This window comes from Pinus tabuliformis, chromosome 5_2, assembly GCF_031772625.1.
Source record: "Pinus tabuliformis cultivar Carrire ecotype Pingquan chromosome 5_2, CPIR1, whole genome shotgun sequence".
Taxonomy (NCBI): Eukaryota; Viridiplantae; Streptophyta; class Pinopsida; order Pinales; family Pinaceae; genus Pinus; species Pinus tabuliformis.
The window spans coordinates 482,625,676-482,640,831 of NC_142306.1; the positions used below are offsets into that span (position 1 = coordinate 482,625,676).

The 15,156-nt window shown below is 41.7% G+C and overlaps 1 non-coding gene across 1 annotated transcript; it reads right to left on the reverse strand.

Annotated features, from left to right (window-relative positions):
• Nucleotides 1–2,659: 2,659 nt before the first annotated feature.
• Nucleotides 2,660–2,762, reverse strand: LOC149159763 (U6 spliceosomal RNA). Its single transcript, XR_016262064.1, has one exon. It is a non-coding gene; the product is annotated as a U6 spliceosomal RNA (small nuclear RNA).
• Nucleotides 2,763–15,156: the final 12,394 nt, after the last annotated feature.

Sequence of the window (15,156 nt, forward strand, 5' to 3'; positions counted from 1 at the left end):
TGCATACTCCATCTCATGGGACAAGGATTATAATAGGCATCAACTAGACTAGTAGTAGATAAAAGAAATTGTATGCATATGACATCATAACTTTAGAAGTGGATATATAATGAAATGAGAAAATATACTTACTTTGTACTTTAAATTAGAGATATAATGAAATAACCAAAGATACTTACTTTGTAATTTAAACTCAATGCACTTCTAGGATAGTGCCATTTTATAGTTAGGGATATATGTTTTCCTTTTACTTTATGAATATAAAGAAGATGCGTGGTGTTAATGCCAATATTATGATGGCTTTCTATATCTTACATGCTTTCTTGCCAAATTATCTATCGAAGAAAAGAAATTAGAAAAATGTAAGTCAAACTACTTAAGAAAGCATACATACCAATCATGAGATTAGTAGCTAAAGGGAAGGTGTAAGCATAAGAGAAAATAGAAACTAGAGAAAATATGAATTACCATTTAGATGATTGAGGAAGAAATCACTAAAAAATAAGAAGATTGACCTAAATAATGGTACAATTGTCCAAGATCATTCATCTCAAATACTTGTGACAATTTTCTTTTGTTATCTTCCATCAAGTTATTAGCATTCCCTATTATAATTAGGTCATAAAAATATAAAGAGATTAAAGCAACATGTCCATTTTCATCTAACTTGATATAAAAATTAGGATCACATTTACTTTTTAGAAAACCCCGTTGAAAGGAGGTGTCTATTTTCAGTCCATGACCTATGTGCTTATTGAAGTCCATATAAAGCTTTCTTCAACCTACATAAAAGGTGCTCTTAACCTTGTTTTAAAACCCCTCTGGTTGAACAAGATAAACCTCTTCTTTTAAATCTCTATTTAGAAAAAGTTGATTTTACATCTAACTGATGTAACAAGAAATTGTATTTTAGTGGCAGATGCTATTAAAATTCTAATTGTTTTCATTTTTTTCCACTAGTGCAAAATTATTCCTGGAATATATACCTTCTTTTTGTGAATAAAAATTTGCAACCAATCTTGCCTTATATTTTTCTATTCTACAATCAACATTAAATTTTAACTCATACAACAAATTTGATCCTATATGGACTTTACTCTCAGGAAACTCCATTAATTCCCATGTTTCATTTTTGTAATAGAATTATACTCTTCTTTCATAACGTCCATTCATTATTTATGATCCTAAGTTAGCTTGTTTGAAATTTAAAGGTTCCATAACTTGAGACATTATTTAACATAATCCTTAAACATTATAGGTGTTTTAATTTGTCATGTTGGCATCCTTGGTGCTACACTACTTTGGGGAGTTCCTCCATATCTTCTTTTTCTTTAGTGGAGTATCTCCATCTCTTCTTCTTGGTTTACTTTGAGAACTTCAGGCATCCATGCTACTTGAAGCTTTAACTTGCATATGTTCAACAAATTCTTATTCTTTGACATTTTCATCGTTTCTCCAAGCATATGCCATACATCATGGCCATCCTCTTTTCTCCTTCCATTTACATATTCATCAAATAGAACATCTTTGATTGCAAACACTCTATCAATGATGGTATCAAACATTTTATAATATTTATGATATGTATAATAGTCAACACAAATACATATTATTGCTTTGATGTCAAGCTTTCTTCTATTTTCTCTAGGAATATGTGAAAAATGTCATGCTTCAAAAAATTCCAAATTGTCTAACTTCGGGTTTAAAACCATAAAAAAGCTTAAACCCAAAATCCATTAGAAAGACCTTTCCTTTATCATGCTTTGAGCACATTGAACCAATGTCCTATTCTTTCTCTCAGCTACTCCTTTGAATTTTTTTTATCCCTCTTCCTAAACCAACTTTGGATTTCAAAACGTGTTGATTATTGAGATATAAAATTAACCCCCCCCCACAAACTCCATTTTCATCTTAAGCACCATCAAATAAAGACCAAGGGTTTGTGGGGTTGATTTCTTTAGTAGAGATAGGCTAAGGCACATATGATGTGTCCTTTGAAGGCAAAAGATCATAAATGGTAGTAATTTCAACAATTATGAGGGTTGAGGTTGACGACAAATCTCAAAAATTGCTTTGTTCCTAGCAAGCCAAATGCTTCGACTAAACAAAGTTTGGATATTCCATTGTTTCACATCTTGCGTCGAATGCCACCAAGATTTCCAAGCCTCCTCAAAGTCTATGCCTTTCCATTCCAGATTACATCATAAAAGTTGTTTCATTTTTCCCACTATGCTGTTGGTAAAGGGACACGAGAGAAACACATGTGACACTGTTTCCTCTGCGTTCTTGCATAATATACACCAGCCAAGGCCCTCTTTTTTCCTCTTTTGAAGATTATCCCATGTTGGGATATTGTTTCTGATAAGACACCAGAGGAACAATTTGGATTTCGTTGGATAAACCAATTTCCATATCTTATTCCACCACCATGCAGGTTCATTTCTCATCTTGGATTCGATATGAAATTTGTATCCAAATTTCGATGTATAGAGACCTGATGGAAAATGAATCCATTAGAGAGAGTCTTCTCTTTCACAAATTTTGATATGTGACCTTTTAAGGGCAACAATATATTCTTGAAAAGTGACTACATACTCACCATTCAAGTGCAACTATGATGTGATTTTCCTGCCTTGAGAATAGAAGGTAGTTCTCCTTTCAAAATTTAGACCATTTCTTGATTTGTGCATGTCATCCTTATGCAGGTGTCATTCTAATCTTCTCTATATTGTTCCAATTTTATCGGATGTCTCTTAATATATTTCCAATAAAGGAAATTAGATATAAGCTCTAACAAATGTTTTATGATTGAAATTATTTTAATTTAGACCTAACAAATATAAAGTTTAATAATTGATAAATTAATCCACAACATTTTCATGCAATTTTAGAAACAACTCAAAGTTTAAGAAAACATACCTATTGAGTATTTTTTTTCAATAAAAATCATACAAAAGTCTCAAAGAAATAATGAAACATAACCCATTACATATTTGTAATAAGTATACGAGCAATTATGTATATGAGTCAAGGTTAATATATATTTATTCTAAAATTTACTATGATAAAAATCATGCAAAAGTCTTGAAGAAGTAATGAAACATAACCCATTACATATTTGTAATAAGTATACGAGCAATTATGTATATGAGTCAAGGTTAATATATATTTATTCTAAAATTTACTATTCATGGAGGAATTTAGAAACATTGAATATGAGCATCTATCACAACTTTTGCCAAAAGAAAATAATGTTTTTTTACATGATATATTATGAAAAGAAAGGTTAATAAATAATTCTCATCGAAAGATAATTTCCAAAACTTGAAATTGGATTGAAATTTAATTTCATTAGAAATAAAATTGTTGATAAATCTAATTAACTATTTTTCTCAAAATTTTACCTAGAGGTCACATAGAGTTGAAACCTAGCTCCGATACCATATGTGACTACCTAGAATTCAAACATACAATTAATTACATCAATTTATGCGATTAATAATCAATACATAAACTATTCAATCAATTAGCATAGAATTTCGAAGCCATTAGCGGAGAAGACTTACTTGTAGCAACGATATACCTTACTAGTGATTTTAGAGTTGTAAGCGGCTACCCAGATCCTGCTAACCACAACAAAGTTTTGGGGACAAATCTCCACCCAAACATAGGCTCAACTGCACAAAATCTTTCTATAGCTCGCCACCCCCGAGTCCTCAATCAACTACTATTGCCAGAGAATATTTTACCACACAATACTCTCCTTTAAAAAGAATGAATGCTTCTCATCTCCGTTTTTGTCCATTAAATGGAAGGGGATTGCAAAGGGATCCACATTCACATAATCCATGTGTGAAGATGCCAATTTTATTTCTTTGTCTTAATTTTTACTTAACATTTTTCTTAATTTAACTATTGCTTACTTTGTTCATTTTTACTTTTGTTAGTTTATTCTTACTATTTTTATAGTTTATTTTTTATTTTTTTGTTTATTTTCTATTATTATATTTTGTTTTATTTATCTATATAATAATATTATTTCATCTATTATTAGTATTACAGAGAATTACAAGAAAGCCAACTCAAACCCGAGTTAGATCTAGAGACCCTGGCCCTCAACTTAGCGAGAAAAATATACAAGCTTTGCGGTTGAAGTCACAAGGGTTACATAGCCATTCCCCCAAATCATTATAAATAATAAATAATTGTTATTTTATAAAATGATAGTTTATTTAATAGTTTTATATTTAATTTTAATTTTTATTGATAATTTCTAGCATTTAAAATTTTAAAATTAATATTTTTTCCCCAGAGGAGGGTGCGTATGAGTGGGATTACCCCCCCACCTTGATATGGCGGCGTAACAATTAAAAGGGGGCTGCAGTACCCCCCTCACCCAGCGTAATGCATGCATATGGGTTTGTTGGCTTGAGGGGGCCTGACCCAGGTTCAACGTTAGTTAGCCAAACAAATCCCTACACTACTGGCCCTTTCGGCAGCAGACCGTAGAGCACGGACTGAAGTCTCACTCGAAGCAATATGAGGGGATGATGGAACCAATTTTCCACACCCTTGAGATGGTTGTGATGTCGGTTTATTCCGACTATACCTGCCTTCGCGCAGGTTGCTTAGCCCTCTGTTCCAACCTTTAGTACCTTCGCAAAAGGGTACAATTGGTTTCCGCGCAGCCCTAACCTGCGGCTCAGGGACTTTCGCGCTGCTAGGGTAGCGAACCGCAATATCTCCAAACTAGGCTAAGTGTCTTACCTATCTTATTAACCGAGCTTTTTTAGCTTCGCGTCAACATATGCTCTTACTTGCGTTCACTTAACCAACACATTTACACACATTCGCGCATCATATAAGTATTATAATTTAAATTCATACTCAACATAACAAGATGCATAAATAGGAAATAAAGACAAAAAAATTGTAGTATACTTCTCTTTATTGATAATTCCGTATGATCCCGCCCTGCGCACTCAGCTGCAGGGGTCTGCGCACTCAGCTGCAGACTTCAACCCTAGGCCTCTGTGCACTCAGCTGTAGAGCCTCTACCTACGCCAAGACTTAGACTTCTTGCTCTAAGCTATGACTCTCTTCCTCTTCATTGTTTTTTGATCTACTTAGAGCTTAGCTCTTTTTATACAATCCCATGGTCCATGAACCATGGGTAGATCTTTTACAGCTAACATTACATTTCCAAAATAAGGGCGGACAAACCTATGAATCTTTAACATCTATGCGCTCCGCGACCACAAAATATGGAGTCTTTACACTTGGATTACAAAATTTGACCAAAATATGGGCTTTTAGCCCCAAAACGACTCTTGGGGATCCCACGCCCAATAGGCCCCAACACAAATATCGTGACTCGCCCTCGAGTCACTTTACAGGCATGAATATCTTAGCGCAAAGACCTCCCAGCTCCGTTTGGATAACCGCAACCTTGGCAACACACTGAGCGACCACCTACTAGACTTCTTCCACTCTTTGCTAGGTCACTGCCACTGAAATGCTACCCTGAATCTTCTGCTGAGTTGCCTACAGTGTTGCGAGATTTCCTTCAATGGAAGCTGTGATCGTAAATGCCTCGTCTATCCATGGCTATAGGCGTGCTTTAAGGACTGCTTCTTTGTGGCGAGTGGCATCCACCTGTTCCTTAAGCACCTTTGCCTCCTGCATCCATGTGAGCCTCTGTGTGAGGGCGACCGTCTACGCAGTCCCTTTGATCTTGTCATACCTTTGTTGTAGCTCGCGCGTCTCTTTCTCTAGGCTCTCTACATTCAGGTCCTCCTGCAGGGTGGTCATGACCTCGAATGACTGTTGAAAGAGTCACATGCAGTCTGCTACTACATTGTCAACTGCCATTATTGTTGTTGTAATAACGGTGGCACGTTGTTCCATGACTTCCGGCAGAGTTGAAGGCTGAACCCTCATCTGCAATTCTGTGATCTGCAGGTTCAGCTCTAGCTAAATCCTAGCCATATCCATCCGAGCGTTGCACACCCCAATGGCCAACTCGCAGACGTGCACCTCAACCGGTTCTTCTACCTAAATTTCCAACTCCAGGACCATTTGGCAGGCCTCCTCCACTACCTGCATGATTCTCTTATTCTGTTCCACTACCTCGTTGCGTTGCAAGCCCAAATGCTCAATATTGATGTGTTGCTTGCTCATCACCTACAGAGCGCAACTCTCCCAGGCCCTAAGTTCCACAGTGACTCCATCCTACAAGAGGTGGAGCGTCTCTCGAGGGAGCGCGACCATATTCAAGCCCACCTGTCGGCCTCATTTTCTGTAGTAAGTGCCCCATCTGGTAGCAGTATCACATTGGTCACCCTTGTGCGCAACATCTTCGTGGCAGCTGAAGTGCCGATCGCGAGGCTGGTGGACACTGTGCCAGCCTGTGGAGTGTGAGACTGCAACTCCTACAACTCTGTCCGGAGAGCCCCTAATACCAATTGCTTTTGTTCTTAGAACTGTTGGAAAGCCTCCGTGGTGACATCCCTCACCATTTCTCCAATATCTTGCAATTCCCCCTCAATGAGGGTGATTGGGTCGAAGGATGTATTTGATGCCTTGGTTTTGTTTCGTGGCATTGCCTTCTCTTATGGTCGCTGACGCTTGAGTTGGGTGGACGTTGTCTGTGTGTCTGTGCCACCTTGTTCTGTTGGCTCCTCTGTTTCTGCTTCAGTCCCGGGCGAAGGTGACTTCTGTTGTTTGCACTCTTATCCTCCTGTCTTTTGCTGTTTGGACAATTTCGTGGCGTTGCGCGCTGCCTCGCTCTTAGCCTCCTTTTCCTCTTTCCTGTGCTTCTCAACCAGCTGCGCCATTCAGAGTTTTGTTTCTTCCTTCTTACGCTGCACGACGAACTTGTCTGTTTCCACCACGGAGCCTGTTGCAACGCACCACTCTGGTAGCCAAGACTCAAGGACTACAAAGATAACATCATCAGTCGCCAGATATGGTAAGTTATGCCATGTCTTCGTAGGGTCCTTCCGTGCCCTGATAAAGACATGGTGGAAATCTGCTTTGAACTCTACAAAGCTCTGCAAACTAGCATATATTGTGGGCGACAACTGTGACTTGTGATTGATCCCCATCCAGATACTCATCTCCATCAAAATCCAAAAGATCTTGCTTTCTTTTACGCGTTGCGTGTCCTTGGTCACCCACAGCGAAGCGTACTTCATTGCCTCTGGAAGGTCTGACGTGACCGAAGGGAATTGGCTGTCTTCTGGTAGCTCCCATGCCACTAGCACAATTGAGAGCAAGAGCCACGTGTAGTGGAATGTCTTGCCCTGCTCTTGTGCCTCGCGATAGTTCGCAAGGAACTCGTCGCATAGATAATTCACCCAGTTGAACTGGACTCCCTCAGCGCATTGGGATGCTAATGCAATCATAGGCGTGGGCACCTCATTCACGTGACACTTCCGTATCACCTTCCCTACCAATATTTGCGTTGCTACCCTGACTGCAGGGTTGTTAATGTTGGAGATGGCATATCCTCGCTTCTTCTTCTCCAACTTGAATTTCTTCTTCATAGCTTCCACGAGGGCCAACTCACCACATTTTCCTTCTGATATATTGGTTGGATCCTCTCCTAAGTAAGGTAGCCATGTGATTCGATGGATCAAGTGGTCTGTGATGGGAATGGGCTCCTCTAGCCACAAACACCCATCATGCACCAAGTAGAGCAGCTGCCTGATGACGAAGATGGTTACTGGGGCACGGTGGTAATGCGGTACCTAGAGCAGGTTGAGCATCTCGGATTTCTCTACACCCTTCAGCCATGTCTGAGGCTCTAATTCGATCATTCTAGCAGTCGTGTCAATCCATCGGCGCATTAGCTGCTCAGTTGCTAAATGCGGAATTTCTTGTGAGCTGTGAGGTCCCAATCTTCGAACTTTAGTACAGGAACCTGCCCTAAGTGCAGCCCCTCAAAAACAATATCATCCGGAGAAACAAAGTTTGTAGGGAGCTCTTGCTCTCGTCTATGTCCTTTGGCACCTTGGCTTTGCCCTTGCGTGGAGGAACATATTCGGGTAACCTAGTAATAGGATCCGCACCCTGGGTTTCAACTTCCATTTCCAAATCCTCCTCATCTGCCAGGATTTCTTCAGATTATTCCTCGTTTGCCTCTAGATTAATGGCCTTCCCCTTCTCCTGCAAAGTGAGCTTGGTCCTCTATGGGTTTCTTGGTGAGATGCACACTGGTAGCATAGTATGCTTATCCTTCTTTGGTCTCAGTGTCCTGGGTGATTTAGGGACTTCGAATACCACTTCGGCACTCTTTGGGGTAGCTTCTCCTACCTCAATTTCCTACGTGGCTTCTATGGATGCCGACATCATTCTATTCAGGAGGTCCTGCATCTCCTTCGACAATCTCTCGAATGCTGAACTTGCTCTCAAAGCCTCAAAATTCACACAGTCCAAACACACCTGATAGCGCAACAACTGAATTTTCAAAATGCCAAGTTTTTTTCGCTGGACAGCCACCTGTGATTTATAGGGCTTCTTGAATTTGAATCCGACAGTTCCCCCCACATTCGACCCATTAATGATAGATTGGTGGCAGATTTTCAAGAATCTAACCCATAAATTTTGCCTTAAATGATTGTCATCCACTCCATTTGGCCACAATCTGACCATCAAATTGTGAACAGTGACTTTAATGGTCACTTTCCGGTGGACCTGCATGCTATTTCCATGAGTAGCGCAACTACCTTCGCGTTGTCACGGACCCGGTGACACTTCCCTTCTTCGCGCAGTCCTAAAATCATGCAGCTCCCCAACCCAGGCAGTGTAGTTTATAGTCCCGCACCTCCTTTCAGCTACCTAGAGTGCTAACACTATGCTACTTTCATTTAGTCACATGGCCGGACAACCGTGTATGGATTCAAGTGACTACCATTCACCTTTCTTGGGAAGGGTTCTCCATTTAACTTGACCAGCTGTACCACTCCTCCATCAATAATCTCCTTAATAACATAAGGCCTTAACTAGTGCATCTTGAATTTTCCAGGTAATTTATCAAACTTACTATCATACAAAAAAACTAGATTGTTTACCTTAAATGTGCGCAACTTGATGTGTCAATCATGCCATGCCTTTTCACGCTGCTTTTGGACCTGTTAGTGAAACCCAACCAAAAATCTTTCTTCTTCGAGCTCATACAGCTGTGTGAGCTTCTCTTCCAAGGCCTCGCGATCCATCATACCTATGAGCACTGCTATGCACAGACTAGGCATAATGTATTCCATAGGCATTACAACTTCCACACCATAGACAAGCATAAAAGGGGTTTGTCCCGTCAGCTTTTTTCAAGTTGTTCGATAAGCCCACATAACTGCAGGTATGCGTAGGTCCCAATCACTTCGCTGAGCATTGCAAACCTTGGTCAACGTGGTTTCAAGCACTTTTTTGAATGCCTCCATTGTCCCGTTAGCTTGTGGGCGATAAGGTGTGCTCTTCTGGTGATATACCTGAAATTCTTCCGTTACTGCGCTAATCGTCTCATTCAGGAAGTGCGTACCATGATCACTCATCAAGATCCTTGAAAATCCAAATCACGTCAGTACATGCTCAAATAGGAACTTCGTGATCGTTGTGCCCATGCAATACTTCACTGGTTGTGCTTCTGCCCAACGAGTCAAATACTCCGTCGCAGTGATAATGTATCTTACCCCTATCTTCCCTTGTGGTTGAATGGATCCTACAAAATCTATTTCCCACTTCTTGAAAGGTTGTAATGTCATTTGTGTATTCAAAGGCATTTCATCCCTCCGTGATGGCCTTCCCGTTCTTTGACATACATCACATGCTTTGCAATATGCTTTTGAATCCTGATGAAGGGTTGGCCACCACAACTCGGCGCGTAGAATCTTTTGCGGAGTTGCTCTCCCTGCTTAATGTCCTCCCGCGACGCCCCACGGGCATCCGCGAGGATTTTTATTCGTTCAAACTCAGGTACATACCGTCGCAATATCTCATTAGTCCCCATCTTGTATAGATGCCCAACAATGACAGAGAAATCTGTCGCGCGCACCACTAATTCCTTCTTTTGCTAGACAGAGTATCCTTCTGATGCAGTTCTTGTTGTTAGGAAGTGTATTATATCCTCAAAATGACCATCCGTGATGCACACAACAAAGAGCTACGCATCAGGTAATCCTCCCTCCAAGTTATTAGCTTCCTCCCCTATTTCGATGCATGACAGATGATCTGGTCCAACGTTCAATCATCCCGGCTTCACAACAACTTCAAAATCGTACTCTTGGAACAATAAGAGCCATGTGTGGATCCCCCCCCCCCCCCAACACAGGCTTATTGACCAGGTACTTCAGCACGGAGTGATCCATATACATCTTAAAGTGGCCTCCTAGCAAGTAGTGTCGGTACTTCTGGAGTACATACACCATAGCTAGTCCCTCGTGTTTAGTGGTAGAATAGTTCTTCTCTATTTTGGATAGTCTACGGCTTGTGAACACAATAGGGTGGTCCAAGCCTTCTTCGCCATCCTGTGTTAGTACTACCCCCAACACTATACATGATGTGTCAACATGTACATGAAAGTCTTTCTTCTGGTTCGGGAAGACTAGAATCGGCGCGGTAACCATCTTTTCTTTCAATATATCCAAGCTTTTCTTACAGTCATCATTCCAGCAGAACGTGAAATCCTTCTTCAACAATTTTTCCGTCAGCACGGTGATCTGGGCATAGCTTTTGATAAACTTCCTGTAATATCCCGTACGTCCTAGCGTAGCGTGCAGTAGTTTCACACTCCTCAGTGCTTCCAAGTTCAATATCATCGCGATCTTCACGGGGTCTACCATTATTCCTTGTCTGCAAACCACATGCCCCAATAGGTTCCCAAAAGGAGCACAAAACATACACTTCTTGAGATTGAGCGTGATCTGGTATCTTCGACAAGTATCCAGCATCAAATGCAAGATTGCTACATGGCGCTTGACCAACCCAAATACAGTGCAGTCATCAAAATATACCTCCAAGAACTTATGAATAAATTCCTTGAATGCCGCAACAACCACGTGTGAAAAGATTGCAGGCACCTTCTTCAATCCAAATGGCATTATAGTATATTGAAAGCAACCCCACTCAGTCGCGAAGGTTGTCTTGATCCTATCCTCCAGCGTGATTTTGATTTGGTGGTACCCAGAGAACCCATCAGTGAAGGAATATGCTTCCTGGCCACCTACATTGTCTAACACTTCATCCATGAATAGAGTCGGGAAAGGATCATGCACACAAGTGTCATTCAGTTTTCTGAGATCCACGCATATCCTTATCTCATCCTTCTACTTCTTCTCTTGCACCACCATTGGGCTTACCCAATCAGATTCTTCCATAGGTTCAATGATGCTTGCTGCTAGCATTTTGTCTAGCTCTAAGTGGACCTTCTCCTTGTATTTCAGATTTAGGTGGTAATGCCTCTGCTTAACTGGTTTCGCGTCGGGCTTTAACGTGATCTTCATCAATACTAGATCTCCGATTATTCCTTTTAGATCCGTAAACTTGGTAGGGAATAAGTCTTGGTATTCGCGGAGTAATTCAGCGACCTTATCCACCGTCGCATCATCCTAGTAGTCTCCAATCTTCACGAATTTGGGTTCTGCCTCCATACCAATGTTCACTTGTTTAGTTTTCATCGGCGCGGTTATATCAGGGTTCTTAATCTGTGGTCCTTGAACCTCGCGGTGGCCTTCTGTTTCTGGGATGTTAATCTTCTATGGATCCTCGTCCTCCTCTTCAGCAGTTACATTATAACATTCTAGTGTGCGACTCAGCTGAGTAGCCCATTCAGGTTGAATTAGGTCTAAAGGATCCTGTGGTATCCTAAAGATGGTTGCTTTCACCTCTTGTAGCGCTTTGTCAATATTGTCAAACCCATCCTCAAAACTGAATGTCATCATGAATCCTTTGTGTAGGATATCCCATTCACCTATCCCATGGTAGAGCTCTATTTCTATATACCAATTCATTGGGATAACATCCAGTGTATGACAAAACAGGTGCACCCACTTAGGTTGGGGCTTTTCTCCATAAACCTGCGTCCATTTGGCCAGATGTGCGTGCGGATCATTCTGTCATCGTACTTGTCTATCAGTCACACCTTAGGCTTTCCAAATCATGTTCTCATCATCCTCCTACATCTACGCCAATCATCAAAGCTTCCCTTGTGCGTACCCCACCATCTTGTGGGTGTAGCACGTAGTACCATTCCAAGGCCTGGAACCGCTGCTTTTCTAATACATCCCTTTCAAATGCATCCAAAAAGATATCTACCTCATTTATTCCATCATAAGTAGGTAGAGTCCTTACCTCCGACGACACACAACGTAGCGACTGGGTCATCATGTTGCAATTCAACGTAGTTACTTCATGTAACCGATTCTGCCAGCGTTATATTTCTTCATCGGAATCCGAAGTGAAGGAACTCTCGCGATACCATGTAATCCATCCATCCACGATGGGATTCACCCAATCTTGGTCTCGTGCTGTTATCGTCTGGATGTAGTCCAGATCATCATCACTCTCATAATCGTAGAATGGTTCTGTATAGCGCGATCCTTCAACAGGATCCAAGGGTATTATTACGCACATCGACTTCTTCTCAAAGATCATCTTTCACTTCTTCAGATTGATTACCCCATTCATATCAGTAGCCCAGTCAATTCCCAGGAGTGCAGGGTAGGGATTGCTATCATTTACTATCTCTATTACTTCAAAATCTGCCAGCATGCTCACTCCCTCAATATCCACGTTCACCCCCTGCAGCCGCCCCATGGGTATGATTTTTTACTGATTTGCCATCCTTAGCTGAATCAGAGACCATTGCAATGCAGGTCTCCCCATTCACTCCCAAGTCTGCTTTGGTAGGACATTCGCATCTGATCCTAGGTACAAAATGACCTGATCCAGTTCATACTCACCTATTTGTGCAGTCAGTCTCATAGCCTATCCCATCCTTGTTTTATTCTTGCCAATCTTTCGTACCACGCGCTGCTTACCTGGCGCGGTCCCAGTGCATCTATTGATGAGTTATTGTAGCCCTTTTACAGCATTACTATCGCGCAGTAACTTCATACAGGTTTCCAAGAAAGTTGTGAGCATAGAAGGATCCATCTCCAGCTCAGGCTTAACCTTTCTTCCTGAGGTAGAGGCCTCAACGAAACTCTTCTTAGCTTCCATGAAGGCTTCACGAGTGCGGTCCAAGTCGAACTTGGCCTCTTTCACCGAGGCTTTGCGAACCCAGGTATTATCTTCTGGCTATTTCCCTTTATCATCTCCTGTCGTGATTCCACTCCTAAGCACTATATTTATGTTCGAATCTTCCTCACGCGGCTCAAACCTCATCATTTGAAAGTTCTAAGTCGAGGGAGGCGGTAGCGCCCCTTTGTCACGTATCCTAGCTATCAGCGTAGGAGAATCTTCTATTTCATGATCAAACAGTGTGCAATACTTGCACGACGGATGTGTTGGATTAGTGCAATCACAGGCATAGTGTCCTGGTCCTCCATAATTGTAGCAAATCAACTGTCCTCGACCTCTACTAGGTCCTCCTTCACCTTGGCCTCGTCTGCACCCTTGAAATCCTGTCTGCGCCATCCCTACATTCTGGTCAAGGGGCTGCGTTTTGGCCTGAACCCAGTAGGCAGGAGTTCTATCCATCATCAATTCATAGCTCCTACAAGTACGCTCATCATGCCCTACCAACCTACAAAATTTGCAGAACAACTATTGCGGTGCTTGCACATTCTTCTATAGCAAGTGACAATTATTCGTGGCATGTTTTTCGGCTACCTGAAAAATAGCGCACCATAATGCAGGCCCTGCGCTAGGTCCTGCTTGAGCCTCTGGCCTTAAAGGCATCGATACTCCGCCTGTAAGGTAATTTTCAAATACCAGGCAATTGTCTTTGTCATGACCCTGACTCTTGCATTTCAAGCACCATACCTCCTCGCGTACTTCCGGTCAAACCGTCCTATCCTGCTTCAGGCTTTGCATCTCAAGGCACAGATTCTTTAGCTGCACATGGATCTATTGGACTTATAGATTAGGATCCTACATCGAAGTCTCATGTAGTCTCACAACAATCTCCAAGGCCTCTGCCTGAGTTGTTATCTTCTGCTGCGACAACACACTCCTTAAGTGTGGTAGTAGCGAAGCCACAAACCACTCGTGATGCTGCCCATCTATTAAGTTCATGTTGGCTTTGTAGATCGTACATTTAAGCCTCTGATCTAGTTCCCAAGGTGTCTCACCTGGTTGCTTTGCGGTTTCTTTGAAACCCATAATCGACCACGCCTCAAATTTAGGCCTGCTAAATTCCCTATTTAGTGCTACTTGGATGTCTACTACTCCAACATTCAGGTTATCATTAGAGTACTTAATATACCAGGTTAGTGCACGATCTTGCAGGGCACTAACCAGTGTCGCTTTCCATATATGATCATTTATAACACCTTGAGCTTCCCATACAGCCCTTACAACGAACCAGAATTGGTCTGGGTCCTCATTTCCCAAGCCTTTGAACAAAGGAAACTTCATTGTGTTTGCCATACTGAATCGCGGTGGAGGCTGAGGTGGTACAGGCGAAGTTGGAGGCGATGGCAGTGAAGTCGAAGGTGGTGTGGGCAAAGGTGGTATTCGCGGGAATCCTTGTCTTATTAACTGAATAGTGCTTCGCGGAGAAACCTTCGCTATCGCTTCTTCGTCCCTTCGCGGAGGTGAAATCAAGGGGATATACTCTGGACCCTTATTTCCTTCGTTCCTGTAAGTTTTTCTACTTCGCGTAGTCCTGAACATCAAGGTAGCTGCATAACCCGTTTTTCGTACAACAACATTTTAATCCAAGTATTCAAATATTTTACATACTTACCTCACAGTCCTTTGAAAAAGCATCGCTCTGCCTCGCTATAGCTGACTGAGGTGTCGACTGCAAATTCAGTCACAAATCCTCCTATGATATGATTGAGCCAATGATTGACAGCACGGGTGATCTTATCCTCCGATGCTTCCAACCTTCGCACTAGCTTTGGGGTCCACACAATAGGACCGTCAATTTTCCACCTTCCTTGGCTATCTACTAGCTTCGCGATCCACTCATACAACTCAATTGGAAAGGAGGCG